We start from the raw sequence: 25,969 nt of genomic DNA on the forward strand, positions 1-25,969 counted from the left end.
CTGTTTTCCAGATATGAATTATTAGTATCGTCATCAATTTAAGAATAAGTAACTTGTGAGTCATTCTTCTCAGCAAGTGTGGAACATTCTTCTTATTTCAGTCTTGTCCATTGTTGGATCACATGCCCTTTCCTCCACCATTTGGTCTTTGTTCTCAGACACAGGACCCCCTGGGAGACTCGCAGTTCACAATTCAGCCAGCAGAAGGCAGGCTCATCCATGACTGCCTTCTTGCCAAACGGGTTGGGATAATTTTTGCATCACTCCAGAGATGCAAATAGACAGCCATCCCTTTAAGGGGTACCTCTTTGCTGAGTTGGGTCTCAGTATTGTTGAGCATGGTTTTTTTTTTTTTTTTTGATTGAAGTATAGTTGCTTTACAGGGTGCCTTAGTTTCTGCTGTGCAGCAACGCGATGGAGCTATACATAGGTATAGGTTCCCTTTCATATTCTTTTCCACTATCGCTTATCACAGCGTATTTACTATCACTCCCTGTGCTCTTCAGTGGGAGCTTTCGGCTTATTGTTGTAGGTATGATAGTTGGCATCAGCTAATCCCAAACTCCCAATTCTTTATTCTTCTGTTCCCTTCGCCCTCGGTAAACCGAAGTCGGCTTGTCGCGTCTCTGAGTCTGTTTCTTGTTCATAGAGGCGTTGATTTGTGTCGTATTTTCTTTTCTCTTTTGGTGTTTAGTAACTTTAATCATTTGAGCATTATATTTCTCCAGCATATCTGTATGTTGGTTCTTGGGTTCCTTTCCATTGGGAGGGTCGTTTTGTTTTGTTTATTACGGTGCAATTTTAACCAACACTGTTGTTCTTATGTCCGTCCAGCACATGGAGCAAGTCATATACATATTCCTTTTCTTGTATTATCTTTCATCGTGGTCTAGCCCAAGCAACAGACTATAGTTTCCTGTGAGATAAAGTCATCGCTTATCAATTCTGTGCCATGTTTCCCATTCCACATAGAAGCATGACCACGTGGTGTTTGTCAATCTCTCTCTGACACACGTCACTTAGTAGGTAATCTCTAGGTCCACCCATACTGCTGCAAATGGAATTATTTTATTCGGCCCTAACCAAATACTGAATCAGAAACCCTTCAGGAGGGGTACAGGCTCTGTTTGAAAAAGCCCTCCAGTGGACTCTCAAGCTGTGCACAAAATAAGTCCTGAGGTGGAGTTCCTGTCATGGCTCAGTGGGTAACGAATCTGACTAGGATCCTTGAGGTTTGGGGTTCGATCCCTGGCCTTGCTCGGTGCATTAAGGATCCAGCATTGCTGTGAGCTGTGGTGTAGGTGAGAGGCCTGGGAACCTCCATATGCTGAGGGTGCAGCCCTAGAAAAGACAAAAAAATAAAAATAAAAAAAAGTCCTGAGACTTCAGGAAGTTTCCAGAAAGACGAACTTCTCAGGGGCAATATGTGCTTACCAGTGACCACGGAAAGGTTGCCTCCATCCCCCCATCAGTGTATTGACAGGAACATAGCTGGCTGGGGTGGGTGTTGTCAGGTTAAGAAATGAGGTTTAAAATTTCAATCGTCGGAAGTCTAGCAAAGTGAGAGCTCACGGTGGGACATTATCTTGTGTTATTGACACTTAAGAAAAAAAATCTTAAGAGAGGAGGTCAAGGTCTGAAGAGTGAGGGAGAACTGGAAAATCAGGGCTTCAGCATGTCCTTTCCTGATTCGGGTTTTTACAGAACAAGGTGGCGGTGCCAAAGCTGACGTGTAAAATAACTTGATTCTAGAGCTTATTGATATAGTTGTTGTTGTGCCAAATGTCCACAAGAGGGCAGCACCAAAGATCTTCTAACAGGGGTCTCTAGGTAATTCGACTGGGCGCGCGCACACACACACACACACACACACACACACACACACACACACACACACAGAGGTCTTTTATTTTAGGGCTGCACCTGCAGCATATGCAGGTTCCCAGGATAGGGGTGGAATCAGAGCTACAGCTGCTGGCCTACACCCCAGCCACAGCCATGCTGGATCCTTAACTGAGCGAGGCCAGGGATCGAACCCATGTCCTTGCTTATGCTAGTCAGATTCATTTCCTCTGAGTCACTATGGGAACACAACAGGAACTCCTCGACTATCAATATTAAAAATCACCAATGGGATTTCCTATCTTTGCTCAGGGGAAGTGAATTTGACTAGTATCCATGAGGACACAGGTTTGATCCCTGGCCTTGCTCAGTAGGTTAAGGATTCGGCATAGCCCTGAGCTTGGTGTAGATCGCAGATGTGCCTTGGATCTGGTGTTGTGGTGGCCGTGGCATAGGCCAGCAGCTGTAGCTCTGTTTCGATTCCTAGCCTGGGAACCTCCATATGCCATGGGTGCAGCCCTAAAAAGACAAAAAATTAATTAATTAATTAAAAGTATCAATGAATCTTCCACTCCTGGGTATGTATCCGAAAAAAAGAAAACAAAATCACTGATTCTAAAACGGACATTTGGAGTTCGTGTCGGGGCTCAGTGGAAACAAATCTGACTAGTATCCATGAGTGTGCAGGTTTGATCCCTGGCCTCGCTCAGTGAGTTAAGGATCCCGCGTTGCTCTGAGCTGTGGTATAGGTCGCAGACATGGTTCGGATCTGGTGTTGCTGTGGCTGTGGTGTAGGCTGGCAGCTGCAGCTCCAATGTGACCCCTCGCCTGGGAACCTCCATATGCCGCGAGTGCGGACCTAAAAAGCAAAATAAATAAATAAATAAATAAATAAATAAATAAATAAGACATGCAATCCAGTGTGCATAGCAGCCTTATTTACAGTTGCCAAGATATGGAAGCCACCTAAGTGTCCCTCAGCAGATGAGTGGATAAAGGAGGTATTGTCCATATATACACATGGAATATTCCTCAGGCTCAAAGGGAAGGAAATGTTACCCTTTGCAGCAACATGGACGGACTTGGAAGGCCTTAGCTTAGAGAAATAAATGGAACAAATACAAATACTGTTTGATGCCACTTAATGGGGAATCTAAAAATACACCAAACTAGCGAATAAAACAGAAAAGAGACAGACTCACAGAGAGAAGAAACTAGTGGCGATCGGTATGGAGGGAAGGGCAGTGACCTGAGCCAATTACTGCCTGGAAGATGGGCTATGAGGGAACCCGACGGGGGTGGGGGGGGATAAAGCAAATGTACATATATTAGTATGTATTGTTAGAGATGGAATACTAGCCACTGTCATTGATTAATTTATTCAATTTTGTCTTTTTAGGGCCGCACCCATGGCTTATGGATGTTCCCAGGCTAAGGGTCAAATTGGAGCTACAGCCACCGGTCTACACCACAGCCACAGCCACGCCAGATCAGAGCCACATCTGTGACCTACACCACAGCTCACAGCAACACCAGATCCTTAACCCAGTGAGCAAGGCCAGGGATTGAACCTGTGTCCCCATGGATCCTCATCAGACTCACTTCCGCTGAGCCCTGACGGGTTCTCCAGCCATTGTGAGTAATCGAATGCCACAGTAACACATGATGATTAATTCTTCTTAGCAAGGTTGGGACAGTCCTCTGGTTCAATCATTCCCAGTTGTTGGATCCCATGCACATTCCTATAGCCTTTGGCCTGTGTTCCCAGATGCAGGACCTGCTGGGAAACCTGCACTTCACAATGAAGCCAGCAGAGGGCAGGCTCACCCTTTTCCTACATTCCTGCCAAACTGGATGTTGTCTTTTTGTTCCACTGCGGCAGGGTGGGGGGAGGCCATTGTTTTAATGGGCACCTCTGCTTAATATTGTTGCCTATGTTGGAGTTCCCGTCGTGGCGCAGTGGTTAATGAATCCGACTAGGAACCATGAGGTTGCAGGTTTGATCCCTGCCCTTGCTCAGTGGGTTAAGGATCCGGCGTTGCCGTGAGCTGCGGTGTAGGTTGCAGACGCGGCTCAGATCCCACGTTGCTGTGGCTCTGGCGTAGGTCAATGACTACAACTCTAATTAGACCCCTAGCCTGGGAACCTCCATATGCCGCGGGAAGCAGCCCTAGAAAAGGCAAAAAGACAAAGAAAAAAAATATATATATAGTAGCCTATGTTTTGTTTTGTTTTTTAATTGAAATACAGATGGAGTTCCCATCGTGGTTCAGCAGTAACCAACCCAACTAGTATCCCTGAGGATGCAGGTTCAATCCCTGGCCTGGCTCAGCAGGTTAAGACTCTTGCTGCCATGAACTGTGGGGTGGGTCACAGATGCGGCTCAAATCCCACGTGGCTGTGGCTGTGGTATAGGACGGCAGCTGTAGCTCCGACTGGACTCCTAGCCTGGGAACTTCCATGTGCTGCAAGGGCAGCCTTAAAAAATGAATAAATAAAAATAAATCAAGGTACATTTGATTTACAGTGTGTTAATTTCTGCTGCAGAGCCAACTCACTCAAATATACATTCTTCTTTGTGTTCTTTTGTATTATGCTTTATTACAGGATAGTGAATGTAATTCCTTATTCTACAGTGTAGGATTTGTTGTTTAGCCTTTTTTTTTTTCTTTTATGCCCCCCCAACATACACACCCTCGTTGCATATGGAGTTCCTGGGCCAAGGATCCAATCTGAGCCACAGTGGCAATATGCAGCAGCTGGGGCAACACCGGATCCTTTAACTTACTGTTCCAGGCCGGGGATCAAACCTGCGCCCTGTCTCTGCAGAGACCCTGCCAAGCCCATTGCACCACATCGGGAACTCTCATCCATGTCATATGTGCTAGTTTGCATTTATTAACCCGCAATCCCCAATCCCTCCCTCCCCAGCCCCCTGCCCTTGGCAGCAGCCAGTTCTCTGTCAGTCTGTTTCCCAGACAAGTTCATTTGGGTCTGATGTTAGATTCCACATATAAGTGATATCATATGATATTTGTCTTTCTCTCTCTGACTTACTTCCCTCAGTAAGATCTTGTCTAGGGCTACCCAGGTTGTTGCAAATGACATTATTTTGTTAGGCCCTAACCCAAATCTATCAAATCAGAAACCCTGGGGGTGGGGTCCAGGCCTGTGGAAAGCCCTTCAGGGGACTCTGAACCTTTGCATAAAATAAATCCTGTAGCCGTGGAGAAGATTCCAGAGGATCAACTTCTCAGAGACAATCTGTTTTTTGTTTTGTTTTGTGTCTTTTTGCCTTTTAGGGCCACACCCGAGGCATATGGAGGTTCCCAGGCTAGGGGTCCAGTCGGAGCTACAGTTGCCAGCCTACACCACAGCCCTAGCAACTGGGGATCCAAGCTGTGTCTGAGACCTACACCACAACTCTGGGCAATGCCAGATCCTTAACCCACTGAGCGAGGCCAGGGTTTGAACCCACGTCTTCATGGATGCTGGTTGGGTTCGCTGACCACTGGGCCACGACAGGAACTCCGAGGCAGTCTCTTCTTCTCAGTGGCCTCGGAAAGGGTGCCTCCATCACGTCAGTGGGTTGGCAAGGACGTAGCTGGCTGGAGTGGGGGTTGCGATATTAAGAACCGAGGTGTAAAATTTTGATTCTTGGAAGTTCAGCAAAGTGAAATCTCATGGTGAGAAATTATTTCGCATTCTTGACACTCAGAAAAAAATTTCTTACAGGAAGGAGATCAAGGTCTGAGGAGCGAGGGAGAATTGGAAAAGCAGGGCACTATCATTTTTTTGCTGCTTCAACTTTCGCACAGAACAAGCTAAAGTGTAAGATTGCAACTCGTTTAAAACCAACGTATATAGTTATTATGCTAATTGTCCAGCAGAGGGCAGCAAAGATCTTCTCCTGGTGTCTCCAAGTAATTCTGGCACCAACATTGAAAAGTCCCAATAGTATTTTCCATTCCTGGGCATAGATCAAAAACAAAGACACTGATGTGAAAATATACATGCACCCCAATGCGCACAGTAGCACTTTACAATAGGCGGGATATGGAAGCAATTCAAGTGCCCATCAACAGATGAATGGATAAAGAAGATGTGGTATTTACACGTACAGTGGAATAGTTTCAGCAGAGGCACAAATAAATGGCCATCATTTTAATGTGCACCTCTTTGTGGAGGTGGGCTCAATATTGCTGCCTATGGGTTTTGTATTGAAGTTTAGCTGATTCGTAATGTCATGTTAGTTTCTGCTGCACAGCAGTGATTTAGATACATATATATGTATACATATACTTAATTTTTTTGTCCTTTTTTTTTTTTTTTTTTTTTTTTTGTCTTTTAGGGCTGCACCTGTGGCATATGGAGGTTCCCAGGCTAGGGGTCCAATTGGAGCTGTAGCTGCCAGCCTACACCACAGCCACAGCAATGCCAGATCCGAGCCGCATCTGCGACCGACACCACAGCTCAAGGCAATGCCAGATCCTTAAGCCACGGAGCTAGGCCAGGGATTGAACCTGCAACCTCATGGTTCCTAGTTGGATTCGTTTCTGCTGCTCTGCAACGGGAACTCCCTACATGCTGTTTTATATTCTTTTCCATTGTGGTTTATCAAGGATATTGAAAATAGTTCCCTGGGCCATACAGTAGGACCTTGTAATTTATCCAGTCTACATATAAGAGTTTGCATTGGATAACCCCACATTTCCAACCCAACCCATCCCCTTGGCAACCACAAGTCTGTTCTCTGCCTGTGACTCTGTTTCTGTTTTGTAGACAGGTTGATGTGCGCCATATTTTAGATTCCACAGCTAAGTGGTATCATATGGTATTTATCGTTCTCTAACTTCACTAAGTATGAGAATCTCTAGTTGCAGCCATGTTGCTGCACATGGCATTATTTTATTCTTTTTTGTGGCTGAGCCATATTCCATTGTATGCCTATGGACTCCATCTTCTTCATCCACTCCTCTGTTGATGGACATTTAGGTTGCTTCCATGTCTCGGCTATTATGAATAGTGCTGAATATAGCCTATATATATATATATATATATTTTTTTTTTTTTTTGCTATGTCTTTGGGCCACTCCCGCAGCATATGGAGGTTCCCAGGCTAGGGGTCGAATCGGAGCTGTAGCCACCGGCCTATGCCAGAACCACAGCAACGCAGGATCCGAGCTGTTTCTGCAACCTACACCATAGCTCACAGCAACACCGCATCGTTAACCCACTGAGCGATGGCAGGGACCGAACCCGCAACCTCATGGTTCCTAGTCGGATGCGTTAACCACTGCACCGTGTCTGCCACCTGCACCACAGCTCACAGCAATGCTGGATCCTTAGCCCACGGAGGGAGGTCAGGGATTGAACCTGCATCCTCATGGATACTAGTTGGATTCATTTCTGCTGTGCCACATTGGGAACTCCTCATTGTAGTTCTTTTTTTTTTAATTAATTTATTTTTTTTCCCCAAGACATTATTTTTTTTCTACTGTACAGCATGGTGACCCAGTTACACGTACATGTATACATTGTTTTTTCTCACATTATCATGCTCCATCATAAGTGACTAGACATAGTTCCCAGTGCTACACAGCAGGATCTCATTGCTAATCCATTCCAAAGGCAGTAGTTTGCATCTATTAACCCTAAGCTCCCCATCCACCCCACTCCCTCCCCCTCCCCCTTGGCAACCACAAGTCTATTCTCCAAGTCCATGATTTTCTTTTCTGTGGAAAGGTTCATTTGTGCCATATATTAGAGTCCAGATATAAGTGATATTATATGGTATTTGTCTTTCTCTTTCTGACTTACTTCACTCAGTATGAGAGTCTCTAGTTCCATTCATGTTGCTGCAAATGGCATTATTTTGTTCTTTTTTATGGCTGAGTAGTATTCCATTGTGTATACATACCACATATACCCAGACAAAACTTTCCTTAAAAAAGACACATGCACCCGCATGTTCCTTGCAGCACCATTCACAATAGCCAAGACATGGAAACAACCCAAATGTCCATCGACAGATGAATGGATTAGGAAGATGTGGTACATATACACAATGGAATACTGCTCATTGTAGTTCTGATTTGCATTTCTCTGATTTTGGCGATGTTGAGCATCTTTTCATGTTCCTGTTGGCCATCTGCCTGTTTTCTTTGGAAAAAATGTCTACTCAGGTCTTGTGCCCATTTTGAAATGGGGTTGTTGGGTTGTGTTGCCGCTCTTGTGTATTGTGAAGAAAGCTGCTGTGAACAAGCGTGTGCAAATTCCCGAGTCCCCATTTCCATTCTTTGAGGTATATACTCAGACGTCACACTGCTGTATCGTGTGGTAATTCTGTTTCCATACTGTTTTCCGTGCTGTTCCAGAGCATTTTCCTTGTGTCCCCCATGTACGAAGGGTCCCAGTTTTTCACATCTTCTCCAATACTTGTAATCTCCCCTTTTTTTGAGAGTGACAGTGTGAGCTGAGAGCTCATTGTGGTTTTGATTTCTGTTTCCCTAATGATTCATGACAAGCATCTTTTCTTTCTTTTTTTTTTTTTTTTTTTTGTTAAATTTTATGGCCACACCCACTGCATATGGAATTTCCCAGGCCAGGGACTGAATCCAAGCCACAGGTGTGATTCCTGCCACAGCTGCAGCAATGCTGGATCCTTTACTGAATGGGGCTGGGGATTGAACCTGAGCCACCACAGTGACCCACGTCCCTGCAGCGACAATGCCAGATCCTTGACCCACTGCACCACAAGAGAACTTGAAATTCTTTGTATATTCTGGATATTATTAACCTCTTTATCAGATGTATGATTTGCAAATACATGCTGTCATTCCATAGGTTGCCTGTGTCCCTTCGGTGCCAAAAAGTGACTTTAAAACGTTTTTCTAGGGAGTTCCCATCGTGGCGCAGTGGTTAACGAATCCGACTAGGAACCATGAGGTTGCGGGTTCGATCCCTGCCCTTGCTCAGTGGGTCAAGGTTCCGGCGTTGCCGTGAGCTGTGGTGTAGGCCGCAGATGCGGCTCGGATCCTGCGCCGCTGTGGCTCTGGCGTAGGCTGGCAGCTGCAGCTCCGATTAGACCCCTAGCCTGGGAACCTCCATATGCCGCGGGAGTGGCCCAAGAAATGACAAAAAGACAAAAAAAAAAAAAAAAAATAAATAAATAAATAAATAAAACGTTTTTCTAGGAGTTCCCGTTGTGGGTCGTGGCGCAGAGGAAACAAATCTGACCAGGAACCATGTGGTTGCAGGTTCAATCCCTGGCCTCGATCAGCAGGTTAGGGTTCTGGCATTGCCGTGAGCTGTGGTGTGGGTCTCAGACGTGGCTTGGATCTGGCGTTGCTGTGGCTGTGGTGTACGTGGGCAGATGCAGCTGAGATTGGACCCCTGGCCTGAGAACCTCCATATGCAGAGGGCGTGGCCCTAGAAAGCAAAGAAAGAAAGGTTTTCTTGCAATTTCATTTCAGTCTAATTGAAATCCACGCATTATCCGTTTATGACTTAATGCCTGTTGAGGTCGTGTAGCTCTGTGAAACCATGATCCCAATCAAGGTGAATTCTGTCCTTTCCAAACGCTTCCACATGGACCCATGAGCTCCGTTCCACCTTCCTGCCCAGGCGACCACCAGCCTGCTTTCCATCATCACAGCTGAGTGAGTATTTTTTGGAATTTTCATTAAGCAGAGTCATGCCATCAGCAGCTGTCCCTTGGGTGTGATTTCTTTCACTGTGAATTTTTATTTAAAAATTGACCCTATCACGCCCTGTTTCAGTAATCCATTCATCTTGTGGGTGACTATTATTCTGTTGTGCAGAGGTAACGTTCTCCCCTTATCTGTCCACGGACATTCGAGTTGTACAATGTGACTTTTTTCTAATGCACAAAATCTCCTGTATACATGGGTGTGTTTTTGGATTCTCCATGCTCTTCAATTTATCTGCTTATTTAAGTAGCTCTGCTCCAGGAACACACTTTTTAAGCACAGTCATTTTATAGGCATCTTTCTCACTCTTGTTCACTTTATTTTAATTCTAGTTTCCTGTGTGGGTATGTGCACTTTTTCTTTCAGTGTGAACTTTAGAATCTACTTAGGAAATTCCACATTTAAAAATCCCATTGGATAAATGCTGGAGAGGGTGTGGAGAAAAGGAAACCCTTCTATACTGCTGGTGGGAATGTAAATTTGTGCAATCACTATGGAAGAGGGTATGAGGTTTCCTTTAAAAAAGTAAATAGAGAACTACCACATAATTCAGCAATCCATTCCTGGCCATATGTCCAGAGAAAACCATAATTCAAAAATATACATGCACCCCTGTGTTCACTGCAGCACAATTCACAATAGCCAAGACATAGACTCAAACTAAATGTTCACCTGCAGAAGAATGGATAAAGAAGATGTGGTACATGTATACAGTGGAATACTACTCAGCCACAAAAAGGACAAAATAATGCCATTTGCAGCAACATGGATACAACCCAAGATTCTCATACTAAGTGAAATAAGTCAAAGACAAATATCATAGGAGATCACTAATATATGGAATCTAGTAATAATGATACAAAAGAACTTATTTATGAAACAGTAACAAACTCACAGATCTTGAAATCAAACTTAAAGTTACCATAGTGGAAATGGTGGTGGGAGGGATAAATTAGGAGGTTGGGATGATTGTATACAGACTACTATGTATAAAATAGATAACTGACAAGGACCTAGTGTATGGCACAGGTAAGTCTACTCGATATTCTGTAATAACATGTACAGGGGGGAAAAAAAATATCTGGGGAGCTCCCATCATGGCTCAGTGGAAACAAATCTGACTAGTATCCGTGAAGACTCAGGTTCCATCCCTGGCCTTGCTCAGTGGATTAAGGATTTGGCGTTGCCGTGAGCTGTGGTGTAGGTTGCAGACACGGCTTGGATCCTGCATTGCTGTGGCTGACCCCTAGCCTGGGAACCTCCATATGCTGCAGGTGCAGCCCTAAAAAGCCAAAAAAGAATGGATATATGTATATACATAACGGATTCACTTGCTGTACACCTGAAACTAATACAACATTGAAACTGAGTCAACTATACCCAATACGATTTTTTAAATCCCATTAGAGCATGTCTTTTTTTTTGTTTTATTACTTTCATTTAGTTTTATTGACTTCTATTTACGTTTTCCTGACAACCACATCTCCAGCCCAGTACCAGCGCATGTCCTATGCCCCATACATAGTTGCTGAAAGAGTGAATGTATAACATTATGGTGCATCCAGAGAATGGAAGCCTATGTCACAGATAGACCTTTATCTACTGCTCTGGAAAAATGTCCTTGACAAACCTTAAAAAAAAAATGTCACCTAACCCTAGGCAGGATGTGGTTCTATCTGCCTATCTGGTACAGGTGCATGTAGATGTGTGTGTGCAAGGGTGCATGCCTGTGTGTGGTGTGAAAAATCTACACCCGACTAAACAGGGTTGCCGTGAGGAGAAGATAATGGAGATGCAAAGAAAGGGCAGAGAGAGTCGTGCTTTCTCTGTATTTTTTAAGCTGCTATCATTGAAAACAGTAAAGATACTTCCTTTTTGCTTCAAAAGCTTTTGGTGACTAGTGGTAGGGAAAAAAACACACAGAATTGCATCAAATCTACGATTCCAAGAGTGTAAATCTTGAGCCAAATTGTGGTCCTGAGCCAGCTGAGAACCCAGGGTGGGGGACCTGGAAAGAGAAGTGAGTGATCCGACAGCAAGGAGGAAATTTTGCCCACAGAGAATAAGCCACTCAGCCAGCAGCTCCCTTCACCACACAAATGGAAAAAAAAAAAAAAAAAAAAAAAAAAAAAAAAAAAAAAAAATCCAGCCTCAATGTCGATAGGTGGATTCTGCCTCATTACAGGCCCGATGTAACTCTCCTCTTGCAATTTCAGTTTCAAAGTTTCAATTCCCTCTAATGCGTTTAAATTTGTTTGTTCCCAAGCCTCTCTGGCCTGGAGCCAAGGCTTATCTTTCTCTTTGGTCTTCTCTCTGCTCCTGTCGCCTCCAAAAGAAGCTGTTTTTCCCAAAGGCCCTGAAGTGGCTTGAATAATTGATAATAATTACACAGCCCAGCAGGACAGATGACGAAAAACGGCTTCATCTACTGTGAAGGTCCCTTCGAGGGTTGTTAGGGCAATTTTAATGACCCGCAGAGCGCGAGGCTCAACTTCTGCCAGGTGAGGTGCTAAACTGGCATCAGAAAGGTCCCTCTAAAGATGTGGAAAACATTCCTTGTTAACTGCGAGCCTCCAGGGTGTCCTGCTTGTTTCAAGCTTCATTAAAAAAATTAAACAGATCATTACCTGTTTCTGGTCATGAAGATAGTGTCCACATGTTTACTGAATACTTCTGAAAAATCCCTGAAAGAAGGATAATGAAGAAAACATGTAAGATGCTCATAATCTCACCATAGAGAGACAATCGGGGGCTTTCGGTTTTGGGTTTTTTTTTTTTTTTTTTTGCTTTTCTACTTAAAAAAAAATTGAAGTATAGTTAATTTACGATATTGTGATGCTTTCTACTATACAGCAAAGGGATACAGTTATATGCATGTGTCTATTCTTTTCAAGCTTCTTTTCACTTTTCACTTAGGGAGTTCCCTTCGTGGCTCAGGGGAAATGAATCTGACTAATATCCATGAGGATGGAGGTTCGATTCCTGGATGCACTCAGTGGCATTGCTCGCTCAGTGGCCTCGTGGTGGTAGGTCTCGGATGCGGCTGGGATCTGGTGTTGCTGTGGCTGTGGTGTAGAGTGGCAGTTGTGGTACCGATTAGACCGCTAGCCTGGGAACTTCCATATGCCGGGGTGTGGCCCTAAAAAAAGCAAAAAAAAAAAAAAAGAAAGAAAGATTATTTTCACTTAGTATGATCATGTCTGCTGTGCGTTCTGATACTTTTCCTGTGAATATAACATAAATTTGCTTATATGCGTAGTATACATGTTTTGTATGTATATACACACGTACCATATTCATTATATATACATACAAATACATATATACATAGGCATACACGTTACACACATATTTAAAATGCAGAACACGAGTTCCCATCGTGGCTCAGTGGAGACGAATCTGACTAGTATCCATGAAGACTCAGGTTCAATCCCTGGCCTTGCTCAGTGGCTTGAGGATCTGGCATTGCCAGTGAGCTGTAGTGTATGTTGCAGGCATGGCTCAGATCCCTGGGTCACTGTGGCTGTGGCGTAGGCCGGTGGCTACAGTTTCGACTGGACCCCTAACCTGGGAACCTCCATCAGCCGCAGCCATGGCCCTAAAAGACAAAAAAAAAAAAAAGTCAGTCTTGCAGATGGAGTGGGGACAGAAGGCCCTGGTGGCGTGGGTCATGGAGGGGCACTGCAGGGACCCAGGGCATCCCAGCCCTGAGGACCACGCCCTGAGTTAGGCAGCACATGAAAAAAGTCTGAGAAGCTTTCAGAAGGTGGAAAGAGCAAGTGTGGGGAGGCCTGTATGTGGCAGGGGGTGAGCACCAAGAGCCAGCCGGTGGCTCTGCGGTTGTCCCCAAAGGGAAAGCCCAGACGAAGGGCAGGTCTGCAGGGGACAGTGAGTGCTCCTTGTTAGTGGTCATGAGAGTTCTGCGGAGTGGGTGCCCAGGGACACTCGGAGGGGCAGGGGTCTGGGGTAGCCCCTGGATGTGGCCGTCGTCTGGGGAGGGTTCAGGAGCGCCCACAGCCCAGAGAGAGTGTTCAGAGAGAGCCCTGTATCCGTGGGGGCTCCAGAGCAAGGACCATGGGAAGCGGGTCTGTTTAGGACCCAGGGCAATGATGGACGTGGTCCCGGTGAGGACAGGAAAACGGGACTGCAGAGCAAAGCGGACACGTGAGGGAACAGGGAAGCGCTGGACTTGCCTGGAGCAGGGGACACGTCCTTGCCAGAGGGTTGGCTGGAGACGCTCCCAAGGTCTGACCCCCACGCCCTTGAGGGACGTCCTGGGGCGGGCAGGGAACATTTGCTCCCAGGACACGGGCCGCCGGGTCCTTTCAGTGCCTCCAGGTCCAGGACGTGCAGAAACTACACGCCCACGGGCTGCAGCTGCCTGGGGAGCTGGCCTTTCCCAGCATGGTGTCCCGCCCACGCCCACCAGGGACACATCTTCCCAAACTCTTGCAGCCCCTGGTGGTGTCGAGGGCCCTGCCCACTCCTACCCCAGGGGTCCCCCCTTCAAGAAGTCGCAAGGGTGAGGTTTGGGGCAGCGAACCCCACCTTTTCCGTGAGCCTCCTGGGGGCCACGTCCACAGCCTCCAGCACCTCCCGGGTTCCAGTCTGTGTGGACACTGGGGACAGGCAGAGACATGAGAGTCCCTGCCCCGGATGTCTGACCCACAGTGGAGTGGGGGGCGACAGACGCACCGACACACCTGCTGTGTCTCTCCAAGCTGGTCACACGTTTTCTCCCATCTCACCTGCTCCAAGCTTGCCCGGTGCCCTTGACCAGATGGAGTTTGATTTCCCTCCGCTTGTACCTGGGCAGGGGGGGTGGCTGGCTTGTCCCCAGCAGAACATGGCAGTAAGGCCGGTACAATCTCTCTTTCTCTCTCTCTCTCTTTTTTTTTCACTGGCCCTGAAGGGCCAAGTAGCCCTCAGTGGACCCCTTGCCCAGAGGCTGCCACATTGTGAGGACACCCAACGGGCCCGTCTCACGTGGAGAGAGGGCAGCAGCCAGACAGCCCTGCTCTGTCACTCATGGTCCTCATTCTCGTCATCATGGGAGAGACCCAGAGCCAGACCCAGCAGAGCGAGCCTCCCCAGAAACCCTGCCCCCCCAAACGGTTAGATACTAAAACGATCGGTGTTAAGCCACTGAGTTTGGGGTGACGTGTCCTGAGGTCAGAAGCCACTTTCCACCCTGTACCTGGGATCCCCCCCATCACCTGGCCCCTCCGACGTTTTCCGGGTAACACGCTTTGCAGCCTACAGGCTTGGTCTGTGGCTAGCACATCCGTCCCCTGGTCCTACCTCCAATGGACCCCTTGTGCCTTCTCCGCCCTGCCATCTGTGAGAAGCGGGCGTGAAACCCGTGAAGCCTTGCACTCGCAGAATGTTAGTGGCTGAAAACAACCTTTAAAGGAGTCCATGGGCAGGATTTGTGTGCATGCCAAGCAGTTGATCTGAAGGTAAATACTGGCTTTGTGGCTCTGGGCTACAAAATATCATGAATAAATGTACATAGGAGTTCCCATTGTGGCTCAGCGGTATCAAACCCAACTAGGATCCATGAGGATGCGTGTTCAATCCCTGGCCTCGATCAGTGGGTTAAGGATCTGGTGTTGCCGTGAGCTGTGGTGTAGGTCACAGACATGGCTTGGGGCCTGGATCTGGTGTCGCTGTAGCTGTGGTGTAGGTTGGCAGCTGACGCTCCGACTCAACCCCTAGCCTGGGAACCTCCATATGCTGCTGATGTGGCCCTAAAATGGTAAATAAATAAAGTATACAGAAGGCCGTGCATAAGTTATATGCAAATACAACACCATTTTATATGAAGGACTTATTGAGTGTTCTTGGATTTTGGTGTCCATGGGTGTGTGTGTTCTGGAACCAATCCCCCGTGATTACCGAGGGATGACCGTACGGCTTTTAAAACCCAGTTATTTTTTAAGTCATCTCTATTGGAAATTAAGCAAACAAACATAAGTAAACAAAAATCAATATGTGGGGCATCTCCTAGTCTTTATTACTGATGTACTGGATTTGTGGTTTTGCAGGGACAAGAGGTCCTCTAAAGAACCTTTCCCTCTCTGGTTTAATACTTGCAGAGTTTTTTAAGATGCATTATGTGGGTGTAGCATCCTTTAGAAGAGACTTTAGGAGTCCCCACTGCGGCTCAGTAGTTAACAAATCCGACTAGGAACCATGAGGTTGCGGGTTCGATCCCTGGCCTTGCTCCGTGGGTTAAGGATCCAGCTTTGCTGTGAGCTGTGATGCAGACTGCAGACGTGGCTCAGATCGTGCATTGCTGTGGCTCTGGTGTGGGCTGGCAGCTACAGCTCCGATTAGACCCCTAGCCTGGGAACCTCCATATGCCGCGGGAGCGGCCATAGAAAAGACAAAAAGACCAAAAGAAAAAAAAGAAAAAGAAGAGACTTTGGGGGGTAAAGGAAGATCACGGCTTCCATGTCTGTCGGTCTCTCCTTCAAATCGTTCCCACTTTTTCGGTCTTGGGGGCTTTGTACAAAGCGTATTTAAGCTGCACCTGCCCAGGTCACCACCAGTTCAGATCTAACTCCAATGGTGCCACCTCGGTTTAGGCCTTTCCTGCCAACCTGAGTTAACATACCATCCCACACCCATCCATCCCCATCGCGAGATTTTACTTTACTTACTTTCTCTGCAGCTATGACTGGTCCCTGAAAGGGTATTGAATGTCACAAAGAGGATTGTCCTCCTGTCCTAGGACATAAACGCCTTGGGGCTAGAGCATCTGCATCTCTAGTACCTCGACTAGGTGATGCATGGACAATGCCTTGGACATGGTTCTCTCCAGGCTCAAAGTCACCCAACCAGGCAGATATGGGGCTGAGAGGCAGCGTCCCGTGCTGGTTTAAGGCTGTGCCATCGGTGAGGTAGCCACCAGCATGGGGAGATCGTCAAGTTAAATAAGTGAAAATGAAATAAAACAACGTCTCCTCAGTTGCTTCATTTCAAGGGCTCAGTAACCACCTGTGGCTGCCATACTGGGCAGCACCATATGGAACGTTCCCATCATTACAGAGAGTTCTGTTGGACGGGGCTGGTTTAGGGCACCCACTGAACATTCAGGTGCGTGGCTTCAAGTCCCCATCCTGACAATTACTACCTGCATCATTGTGTGCTGGCCTTTCACTCTCGGAGTGTCTTTTTTGTTTAAATTGGAATATAGTTGACTTGCAATGTTGTGTTAGTGTCAGGTGTACAGCAAAGTGACTCCATTATACATATACCATATTCACATATGGGTTCTTTTTCAGATTCTTTTCCATATAGGTTATTACAGAATATGAAGTAGAGTTCCCTGTGCTATACAGCAGGTCCTTCTTACTTATCTGTTTTACATACAATAGTGTGTATGTGCCTATCCTCCCAATCCCCCACCCCCAGCAGTTTTCCATTTGGTAACCACATTTTGATTTTGAAATCTTTGAGTTTGTTTCTGTTTTATAAATAACTTCTTTTGTATCGTTTTCATTAGATTCCACATGGAAGTGATATCATCTGGCATTTGTCTTTCTCTGTCTGACTTACTGAATAGGACGATCTCTGGTTGCCTCCATGTGGCTGCAAATGGTACTATTTCATGCTTTTTTATGGCTGAGTAATAGTCCATTGTATGTATGTACCACATCTTCTTTATCCATTCCTCCATCAATGGACACTTGGGCTGCGTCTTGTCAGTTTCCTTATCTATAAAACAGAGCCAATAACAGCTCCTCTCTCCTAGGGTAGCAGGAATTACTGGAGACACAGGCACTAGAAGAATGTCTGGTATACAGTCAATGCTGTAAAAATACTAGCTGTTGCTACAATGTCTCCATTTTTACTTCTACCAGGAAAGCGAGGACCAAAAAGGAGAAATCATTTGTCCAAGTTCACAGATTCAGGAGGCAGAGGAGCTGAGGTTTGACCCATCCTCTTCCCCCCGCCCCGTGCGATAGAGTAGGTCCTTGTTAGTTATCTATGTTACATATGGTGCTGTGTATATGGCAATCCCATAATTTTCTGATTTCACAGCCTAGTCCCTTCCCACTATATGCTGCAGGTCCCTTCTGGGCAAATCTCTTAAATTCCTTGCCCTCTTATCTGTTCAGCGGGGGACAAGAGAGTCCAGCAGACACTCCGTCCGGGGTAGACATGAAGAAACTGATCAGAGAGCCGGCCAGAGTCCAGGAAATGGGTGGTCAAGGTGAAGGAAAGTTCAGCATCTCAGGATTTCCTAGACGTTGGGAAGAGATGGGAGGAGTGTTGTGTGTGAGGTGGAGCAGGTCACACCCGGTGAGCCTATGACCCCCTCCCCCCACGTGGGAGTAATGGCCTCGGTGGCAGGGACAGAAGGCTCTTCCCTCCCACCCTGATGAAGCCCCGGGAACTGCATGGAGAGATTGCACTGTCTTTATTAATTGTCCTCTACAGAGCCAGGGGATTGCAGCTGATGGTTTCATTGCTAAATTTAATTTTAATACGTACAGTCACTGTGATTGTGTTTTTGTTTTTGTCATACAGGCTGCTATTTTATTGTTATTTTTAGAGACTTTGGTATATTTTTCCACCCTTAAATTTTTAAAATTGAGATTAACTTCACCTAACATAAAATTAGCCATTTCAAAGTGTGTTCATCAGCACTTGGTACAGTTGCAAAGAAAGCCCTTCTCCTTCTCATGAAGCCATCCGCTCCTTTCCTCTCCTGCTCTCAGCCCCTGACAAGTCCTAATCAGCTTTCTGTCCCGGGGGTTGACCTGGTCTGGACCATTCACATAAACACAGTCGTAGAATATGTGGTCTTTTGTGTCTGTCTGGTTTTACTTGGCATCATATTTTCAAGGTTCATCCATGTTTAGCCTCTGTCAGCACTTTTCCTGTTTTTGTAGCTGGTGTAACCAGTGTGATAGACCACGTTCTGTTTATCCGCCCATCTGTGGGCCATCAGGTTGCATTCACCTTTTGGCTGCTGTGAATAGTGTGACTGCAAACATGGGTGTGTGTGTGTGTGTGTGTGCGCGCGCGTGCGCGCGTGCGTGTGTTATGAACTGAAGGCTGGTGTCCTCCCCAAATTTGTATGTTGAAATCCTGATCCCCACTGGGATGGTACTTGGAGGAGGGAGCTTTGGGAGGTGATGAGGTCATGGGGATGCAAGGAGTTCCCATCATGTCTCAGTTGTTAATGAATCCAACTAGGAACCACGAGGTTGAGGGTTCAGTCCCTGGCCTCGCTCAGTGGGTTAAGGATCCGCGCTGCACTGCGGTGAGCTGTGGTGTAGGTCGAAGACGCAGCTCGAATCCCGTGTTGCTGTGGCTCTGGCGTAGGCCGGTGGCTACAGCTCCGATTCGACCCTTAGCCTGGGAACCTCCATATGCCGAGGGAGCGGCACAAAAAATGGCAAAAAGACAAAAAACAAAAACAAAACGAGGTCATGGGGGTGCAGCCGTCAGGCTAGGATTTGGGTCCTTTCAAGAAGAGACAGGAGGGCTGACTCCCCCTCTGCTCTCCACCTGGAGTAGATGGCCATTGGCACGCAAGGAAAGGCTCTCCCCAGACACCGGATCCTGGGCATACAGAGGGTCCCTCTGATTCAGACCTTATGTTAATGTAGCACCTTTGTTACAACTGATGAGTGAATATTGTTCCATTATTATTATTTAATTTTTTCATTAAAGTATTGTTGATTTAGGAGTTCCCATGGTGCCTCAGCGATAATGAACCCGACTAGTATCCATGAGGACACTGGTTCAATCCCTGCCCTCACGAAGTGGGTTAAGGATCTGGCGTTGCTGTGAGCTATGCTGCAGGTTGCAGACACAGCTCAGATCTGGTGTTGCCGTGGCTGTGGCATAGGCTCACAGCTGCAGCTCTGACTCAACCCCTAGTCTGGGAATCTCCGTATGCCGTGGGTGTGGCCCTAAAAAGACCAAAGAAAAAAAATCATAAGACTTGTATGCATATCTGTACACATGTATATCATCTATTAAATGAAGGTATATATCTAATGTTTACATATGATGCATTTTTTGGCCATGCATGCAGCAGGAATTGCATCCATGCCACAGCAGTGATTCAGGCTACTGCAGTGACAACCCTGGATCCTTAATCTGGTGATCCACAAGGGAACTCCTATGCTGTATTTTTAATATCCATGCAGAGAGACTATTGAACTGTTCTATGTGCTTTATAGATATTTATACAATTTTTTGCATGATGATATTTTATTATATTTGATTTTTTTATTGCTGCATGAATTTTATTACATTTATAGTTGTACTATATATATACACATACAATTAATCTTTTTAATAATCCTATGAAGTTGGAAATACATCGTTCCCTTTTCATAGGGGAAGCTGAGGCACAAAGTGGTAAAGGAACTTACTCAGGGCACATGGTCAGTACGTGTTACAAGCAGGGATAAATAGGGGAGGGAATATACACAAAAATCTGAAAATATTTTTTTTTTTGTCTTTTTAGGGCCGAACGCGCAGCATATGGAGGTTCCCAGGCTAGGAGTCTAATCAGAGCTACAGCTGCCAGCTTACACCAGAGCCACAGTAAAGCCAGATCTGAGCCACGTCTGCAACCTACGCCACAGCTCACAGCAATGCTGGATCCTTAACCCACTGAGCGAGGCCGGGGATCGAACCCACAACCTCATGGTTCCTAGTCGGATTCCCTTCCACTGTGCCATGATGGGAACTCCTGAAAATAATTTTTAACTCTGAGTAAAAGTGCATCGGGGGATTCCCATTGTGGCACAGTGGAAACGAATCCGACTAGGAACCATGAGGTTGCTGGTTCGATCCCTGGCCTTGCTCAGTGGGTGAAGGATCCCGCGTTACGATTTAACCCCCAGCTGAGGAACATCCACATACTGTGGGTTTGGCCCTAAAGTTCGTCTGGTGTTTTCTTTTGTTTTGTTGTTGTTAGAACAGCAGGGAAGAAGGAGGCAGAGGCAGGAGCAATGAGATTAAGGCAGAGTTTATTGATCAAGAGAGCAGTCAGGAGCTCTGAGCAAGCAAGATTCAGGCTCCCCCTCGGGAGAGTGCTTAGTTTTTATAGACATGGGTGTTTTGTTGAGCCCTGTCATCTGTGGCCTGGGGCTCTTTGTTCTAGGGAACTCAATCCGTTCCATGGGCCTGTTGGATAAGAAGGAGGCTGAACATCTGGATTAGGCTGGGCTATGCTGATTTTTTTGTTGTTTTAGGCCTTGTTGCATTTCCCACCTAAGAGTTGTTTTTCTGAAATTTGCAATTTATCTAGGATGAGGTTGGCAAACTCTGTCTCCAAAGGGCCAGACAATAACTGTTTTAGGCTTTAAGGGTCAGACAGTCTGTACCACATCTCGTCAACTCTGCCCTTGTGATCTGACAGCACACAGATGATAGGCGAGGCTGTGCTCCAATAAAATGCTATGTGTAGGGAGTTCCCGTCGTGGCGCAGTGGTTAACGAATCCGACTAGGAACCATGAGGTTGTGGGTTCGATCCCTGCCCTTGCTCAGTGGGTTAAGGATCTGGCGTTGCTGTGAGCTGTGGTGTAGGTTGCAGATGCGGCTCGGATCCCGCGTGGCTGTGGCTGTGGCGTAGGCCGGTGACTACAGCTCCGATTCGACCTCTAGCCTGGGAACCTCCATATGCCATAGGAGCGGCCCAAGAAAATGGCAAAAAGACAAAACAAAACAAAACAAGAAAACATTAAAAAATGTTATGTATAGGCACTGCCGCTCTCATTCCATATAATTTTCATGTTATAAAACATTATTCTTCTTTTGCCTTTTTTCCCTCATCACTTAAGAATTAAAAAAAAAAAATTCTGAGCTCCTGGGCTTTACAAAACAGGAGCTGGGCAGGAGAGAGGGGTCATAGGATGGCAACCTCAGTGTGGAATCCTTCTAAAGTGTTGGTTTTTTTTTTTTTAATTAATCTTAGGTTTATTAAATTTTTTAAATGATTTTTATTTTTTCCATTATAGCTGGTTTACAGGGTTCTGTCAATTTTCCACTGTACAGCAAGGTGACCCAGTCATGCATACATATATACATTCTTTTTCTCACATTCTCCTCCATCATGTTTCATCATAAGTAACTAGGTATACTTCCCAGCGCTATACAGCAGGATCGATTGCTTATCCATTCCAAAGGCAACAGGGTGCATCCATCAGCCCCAGATTCCAAGTTATCTCACTCCCTCCCCATCCCCCTTGGCAACCACAAGTCTGTCCTCCAAGCCCATGATTTTTAAAGTGTTGTTTTATGATAAATAAGCAGGCGCCGGTGGGAAGAAGCTGTCCCTGTGTCAGCCCCTGGCAGCGTGGGCACAGGTCTTGGACACCTGTCAGCCTCCAGGCCAGCTGGAGGGCATGTGTGGGCAGGGAGCTCCATCCTTGGAATCTGGGAGAAGAGTGGATGACCAGAGTCCTGTGTGTCCTGGAAGGAGATCGTCCACCCCAAGTCCCGGCCCCGCCATGCACACATCAGGGCCCCTTTGGAAGATGCTCCTGCTGATTCTGTCTTTCCTGGGACTGGCAGGAGCCTGCATTCCCAGGGAAGGTAAACCTGTCCCCCCTTCTGTCTCCCCTCCTCCGTCTCCTCTTTCAATGCGAGGCTCCCTGTGGCTGGCCTCAGCCTCCTGACGTCCAACCAGCCTTCTCCTCGCCTCTTGTGTAGACATTCTCATTTCCCCTTTCCCTTGGTGGAGGTGGTGGGGTGGATGAGTCCTGGGTACCATGGAGATGGACAGACTTGGGTCCACATCCTGGTTTAATCACTGACTCCTTGTGATGTTGGGGGTGGGGCAGACTGCCTCCATACACCTCACTGTCCTCATCTCACCCACGGGCATCATCAGCATCTCCTGTCCACAGGATTGCTGTGTGTCCCGGATGAGGTTAAGCCTGTGTAGTGCCCGAAGTTAACAGGATCGTGGTTACAGAATTCTAGTGAGACCCCAGACCTCAGCGATGGAAGGAGACTTGAGTCTTATCACAGAGCTGTGTTCCTCCTGCCTCATTCACTCCACAAGCATGTACTGAGGCCCTGGTTTATTCCATGTGGATGAAAAGGAGAGACCTGATCCCATCTGCTTGGAATTTTCATGTTGGACAAATGCATCCTAGGGTGGCTGTTCAGGAAAGGTGGGAAAAGAGACATTTGGGACCGTACCTCGAGGAGTGGGAGCTAGCCAGCTGAGGCCTTAAGTGGAGACGGTTCGGGGGCGGGGGGACTGCATGAGCAAAGGTCCTGGGGCAGGAAGCCTCTGCCCCTTTGTGCATCTGAGAAGATGGTGTGTCTGGAGCAGGGGGGATGGGTGGGCAGCACGGTGGGTGGGATAGTGGCTGGTGGGAACCGGGAAGAGGCAGGACCTAGAGCATGTGGGTATCACAGGTGGAAGAGGAAGCTGTTAAAGGGTTTTCGGCAAAGGAATATCTTATTTAAGGGTGTGCGTGTGTGTGCGTGCGCGTGCGTGTGTGCGTGTGCGCGTGCGCGCTTAAACAATCAGTCTTGCCCCTGCGCGAAGAACAGACTGGACAGGAAGTCTGTTGTGGACAGGAAGTCAAGGTGGAGGCAGGGTACGTGGACGTTTACGAGGCTTTGAGGAGCAAGAGTGCACAGGGCTGAGTGGCACACGAGAAGCTGGAGGTTAGGGAAAGCAAGGGAAAGGCGCCCATGATTTACTTTAATTTAATTAATTTACTTATTTATTGTAATTGGATGATTGACGCTTCCCTTAACTGAAAAGGGTAAGTTCTACAAAGCAACTGGTTTTTAAGCTTTTCTTTGTTTGTTCATTTATTTTGTCTTTTTAGGGCCGCACGCAGGGCATATGGAGGTTCCCCGGCTAGGGGTGGAATCAGAGCTGTAGCCACCCGCCCACACCACAACCACAACAACTCAGGATCTGAGCAACATCTGTGACCTACAGCACAGCTCATGGCAATGCCATGTCCTTAACCCACGGAGCGAGGCCAGGGATGGAACCTGCGTCCTCATGGATGCTAGTCAGATTCATTCCCGCTGAGCCGTGAGGGGAAATCCGCACTTTTATTTTGAAATAATTTTAGGCTTGCGGAAAATAGAATTCGCAAATACCCTAAGGTGATGGTAGGTCATCTTACCTAACCATAGAGCAGGGACCAAAACCTAGACCTTGGAGTTCCCGCTGTGGTGCAGCAGGTTAAAGATCCGGCATTACTGCAGCAGCACCTCAGATTTGATCTCTGACCAAGGAACGTCCGTATGCCACAGGTGCAGCCAAAAAATAATAATACTAATAATCAAGACCTTAACACCAGTGCAAAACTACAAACTAGGTCCCAGACCTTATTCAAATGTCACTGGTTTTCCCACAAATGTCCTTTTTATATCTAAGGATGCAGTCCAGGACCCCACACTGCACTCACTGTGTCATCACACCTCCTTACTCTTGAGATTAGTTTCTAGAACTTGTGACTGAAGTTGGCCAATGTTTCATGACCTTGACATTTTTGAAGAGCCTGGGTGGGATATTCTGCAGAATGTCTCTGGGCTTGAGTGTGTCTGGTTTTCTCATGATTATGCTGAGGTTACTCATTTTAGGGAGGAATACCACAAAAGGGGTGCTGTGCCACTTCTGCACATTTTTTTCAGGGATTATGTGATTACGCTTTGTCTTATTACTCAAGATGTTAAGTGCGATCACGTGGTTAGGTGGTGTCTGCTACACTTTTATAGGGTCCAGGTACCATTCTTTCCTTTGTAATTAATAACTATCCTGGAGGAGATTGTTGGAGACTATGCAAATACCTATTTCTCCTCAAATTTTAGCACTGTTTTAGCAACCATCTGTGGACCTTTCTGCAAAAATGATTATTGCATTTGCATGATGGTGATTTTCAATTTTTCTTATTCCTGCTACATGTATTTATTGGAAGTCTTCTGTAGGGAAGACCCAATGCTTCTCTATTTGTTTACTCAAGTAATTATATCCATGTGAACTCATGAATATTTATTTTATTAACAAAACATAACAGGGTTTTTTTTTTCTGTCTTTTTGCTATTTCTTTGGGGCTGCTCCCACGGCATATGGAGGTTCCCAGGCTAGGGGTCGAATCGGAGCTGTAGCCACTAGCCTACACCAGAGCCACAGCAACGCGGGATTCGAACCGCGTCTGCAACCTACACCACAGCTCACGGCAACGCCGGATTGTTAACCCACTGAACAAGGGCAGGGACCGAACCGCAACCTCATGGTTCCTAGTCAGATTCGTTAACCACTGCGCCACGACGGGAACTCCAACAGGTTATTTTTTGGTGGGTGAGAGGGCCCCCTCAGATTCTCTTTTAGACCTGCTGTTTGAAGAGCCTGTACAATGTTCCAAGCATCCACAGGTCACTGGTTCCAGGAGATTAGAGCTTAAGACATGGTGTTTACTCCTGTACTAGCCTCTCTCTTCCACCAGTCTCACAAATGCCTGCAGAGCAGGCACTGAGTCTCATTCATCTGCATTCCCAGCATCAAACCCGTGGCCTGTGTATGTGGCCACAGAATGTTGGCTGGATGGAGACTGGATCGGTGGATGATGAACGAAGGGCGGGTAGATGGATGGATAAGGGGGGATGATGGTTAGATGCTGGACGGACAGTGAACGGATGAATAGATGGAAGAATGGATGGATAATGAGTGTGTGGAAGGTGGGATGGGTAGTGGCTAAATGCATGAATGGATGGATGATGCACCGGCGGATGGCTGGTGGATGATGGGTGGCAAGATCGATGATGGGCTTGAGTAGCTTTATCGATAGGGTGGGTGGGTTAGCTGGTCTCCAGGGATATTTTCTCCTCTGGTGTCCTTGGGCACTGCAGTGATCTGAGTCTAATGACAAATTCTCTCCCTGCCTCCTGCTTCCTGCTCCTGTCGGGATCCGGATGGCTAACATTTTGCCTCCAGTCGCCACGGAAGAAAAAAGTAAGAACCGTCAAGTCAGCTCCTCTCAGATGCCTGCAGATTTTAAGACTCCTCTGGGGATTCTGGGGAAACGTGGGCTTTGTTTTGGGAGCCAAGGCATAACTAGTACAAGCAAGCCACTGCCATGTTTGTCTCATATTGATGCTCACCGCCCAAAGATCTGCCCTCATTCATCCTTCCATCTGGGGAAGAGAGGCTCCGTGGGTGACTAGAAAGCTCTCACCAGCAAGAAAGAATGGTTAGACTCTTTCCAGTAGAGTCACACACTCTGACCAATCCACCTTCATTCTAGCTGGAGCTTCTTGCCCTTTATGGCCTCAGGGACCCTGAACATGCTAATTATTGAGGATCCCAAAGAAGTTTTTTTTTTTAATGTAGGTTATCTCTGTTAATAGTTACCTTATTAGAAATCTAGAATTTTTCATTTAAAAATATTTATTTACACACCTG

At 46.6% G+C, this 25,969-nt stretch overlaps 1 protein-coding gene across 2 annotated transcripts in view; it reads left to right on the top strand.

Annotated features, from left to right (window-relative positions):
* The first annotated feature begins 21,928 nt into the window (after positions 1-21,928).
* The window catches only part of EDDM13 (epididymal protein 13), a 28,217-nt gene continuing 24,176 nt past the window's right edge, over positions 21,929-25,969 (top strand). Inside the window, exons 1-2 of one of the 2 annotated variants that reach the window (XM_084962269.1) lie at positions 21,929-22,125; positions 25,502-25,533. The gene's annotated coding sequence lies outside the window, so the exon portion shown is untranslated. The remainder of the gene's footprint in view (positions 22,126-25,501; positions 25,534-25,969) is intronic. The other variant, XM_084962272.1, reaches the window with a different exon arrangement.

This window comes from Sus scrofa, chromosome 6, assembly GCF_054392235.1.
Source record: "Sus scrofa isolate SSC_HxYL_T2T_F1_AM1 chromosome 6, Sscrofa_HxYL_maternal_Yorkshire_Landrace_v2.0, whole genome shotgun sequence".
Classification (NCBI taxonomy): Eukaryota; Metazoa; Chordata; class Mammalia; order Artiodactyla; family Suidae; genus Sus; species Sus scrofa.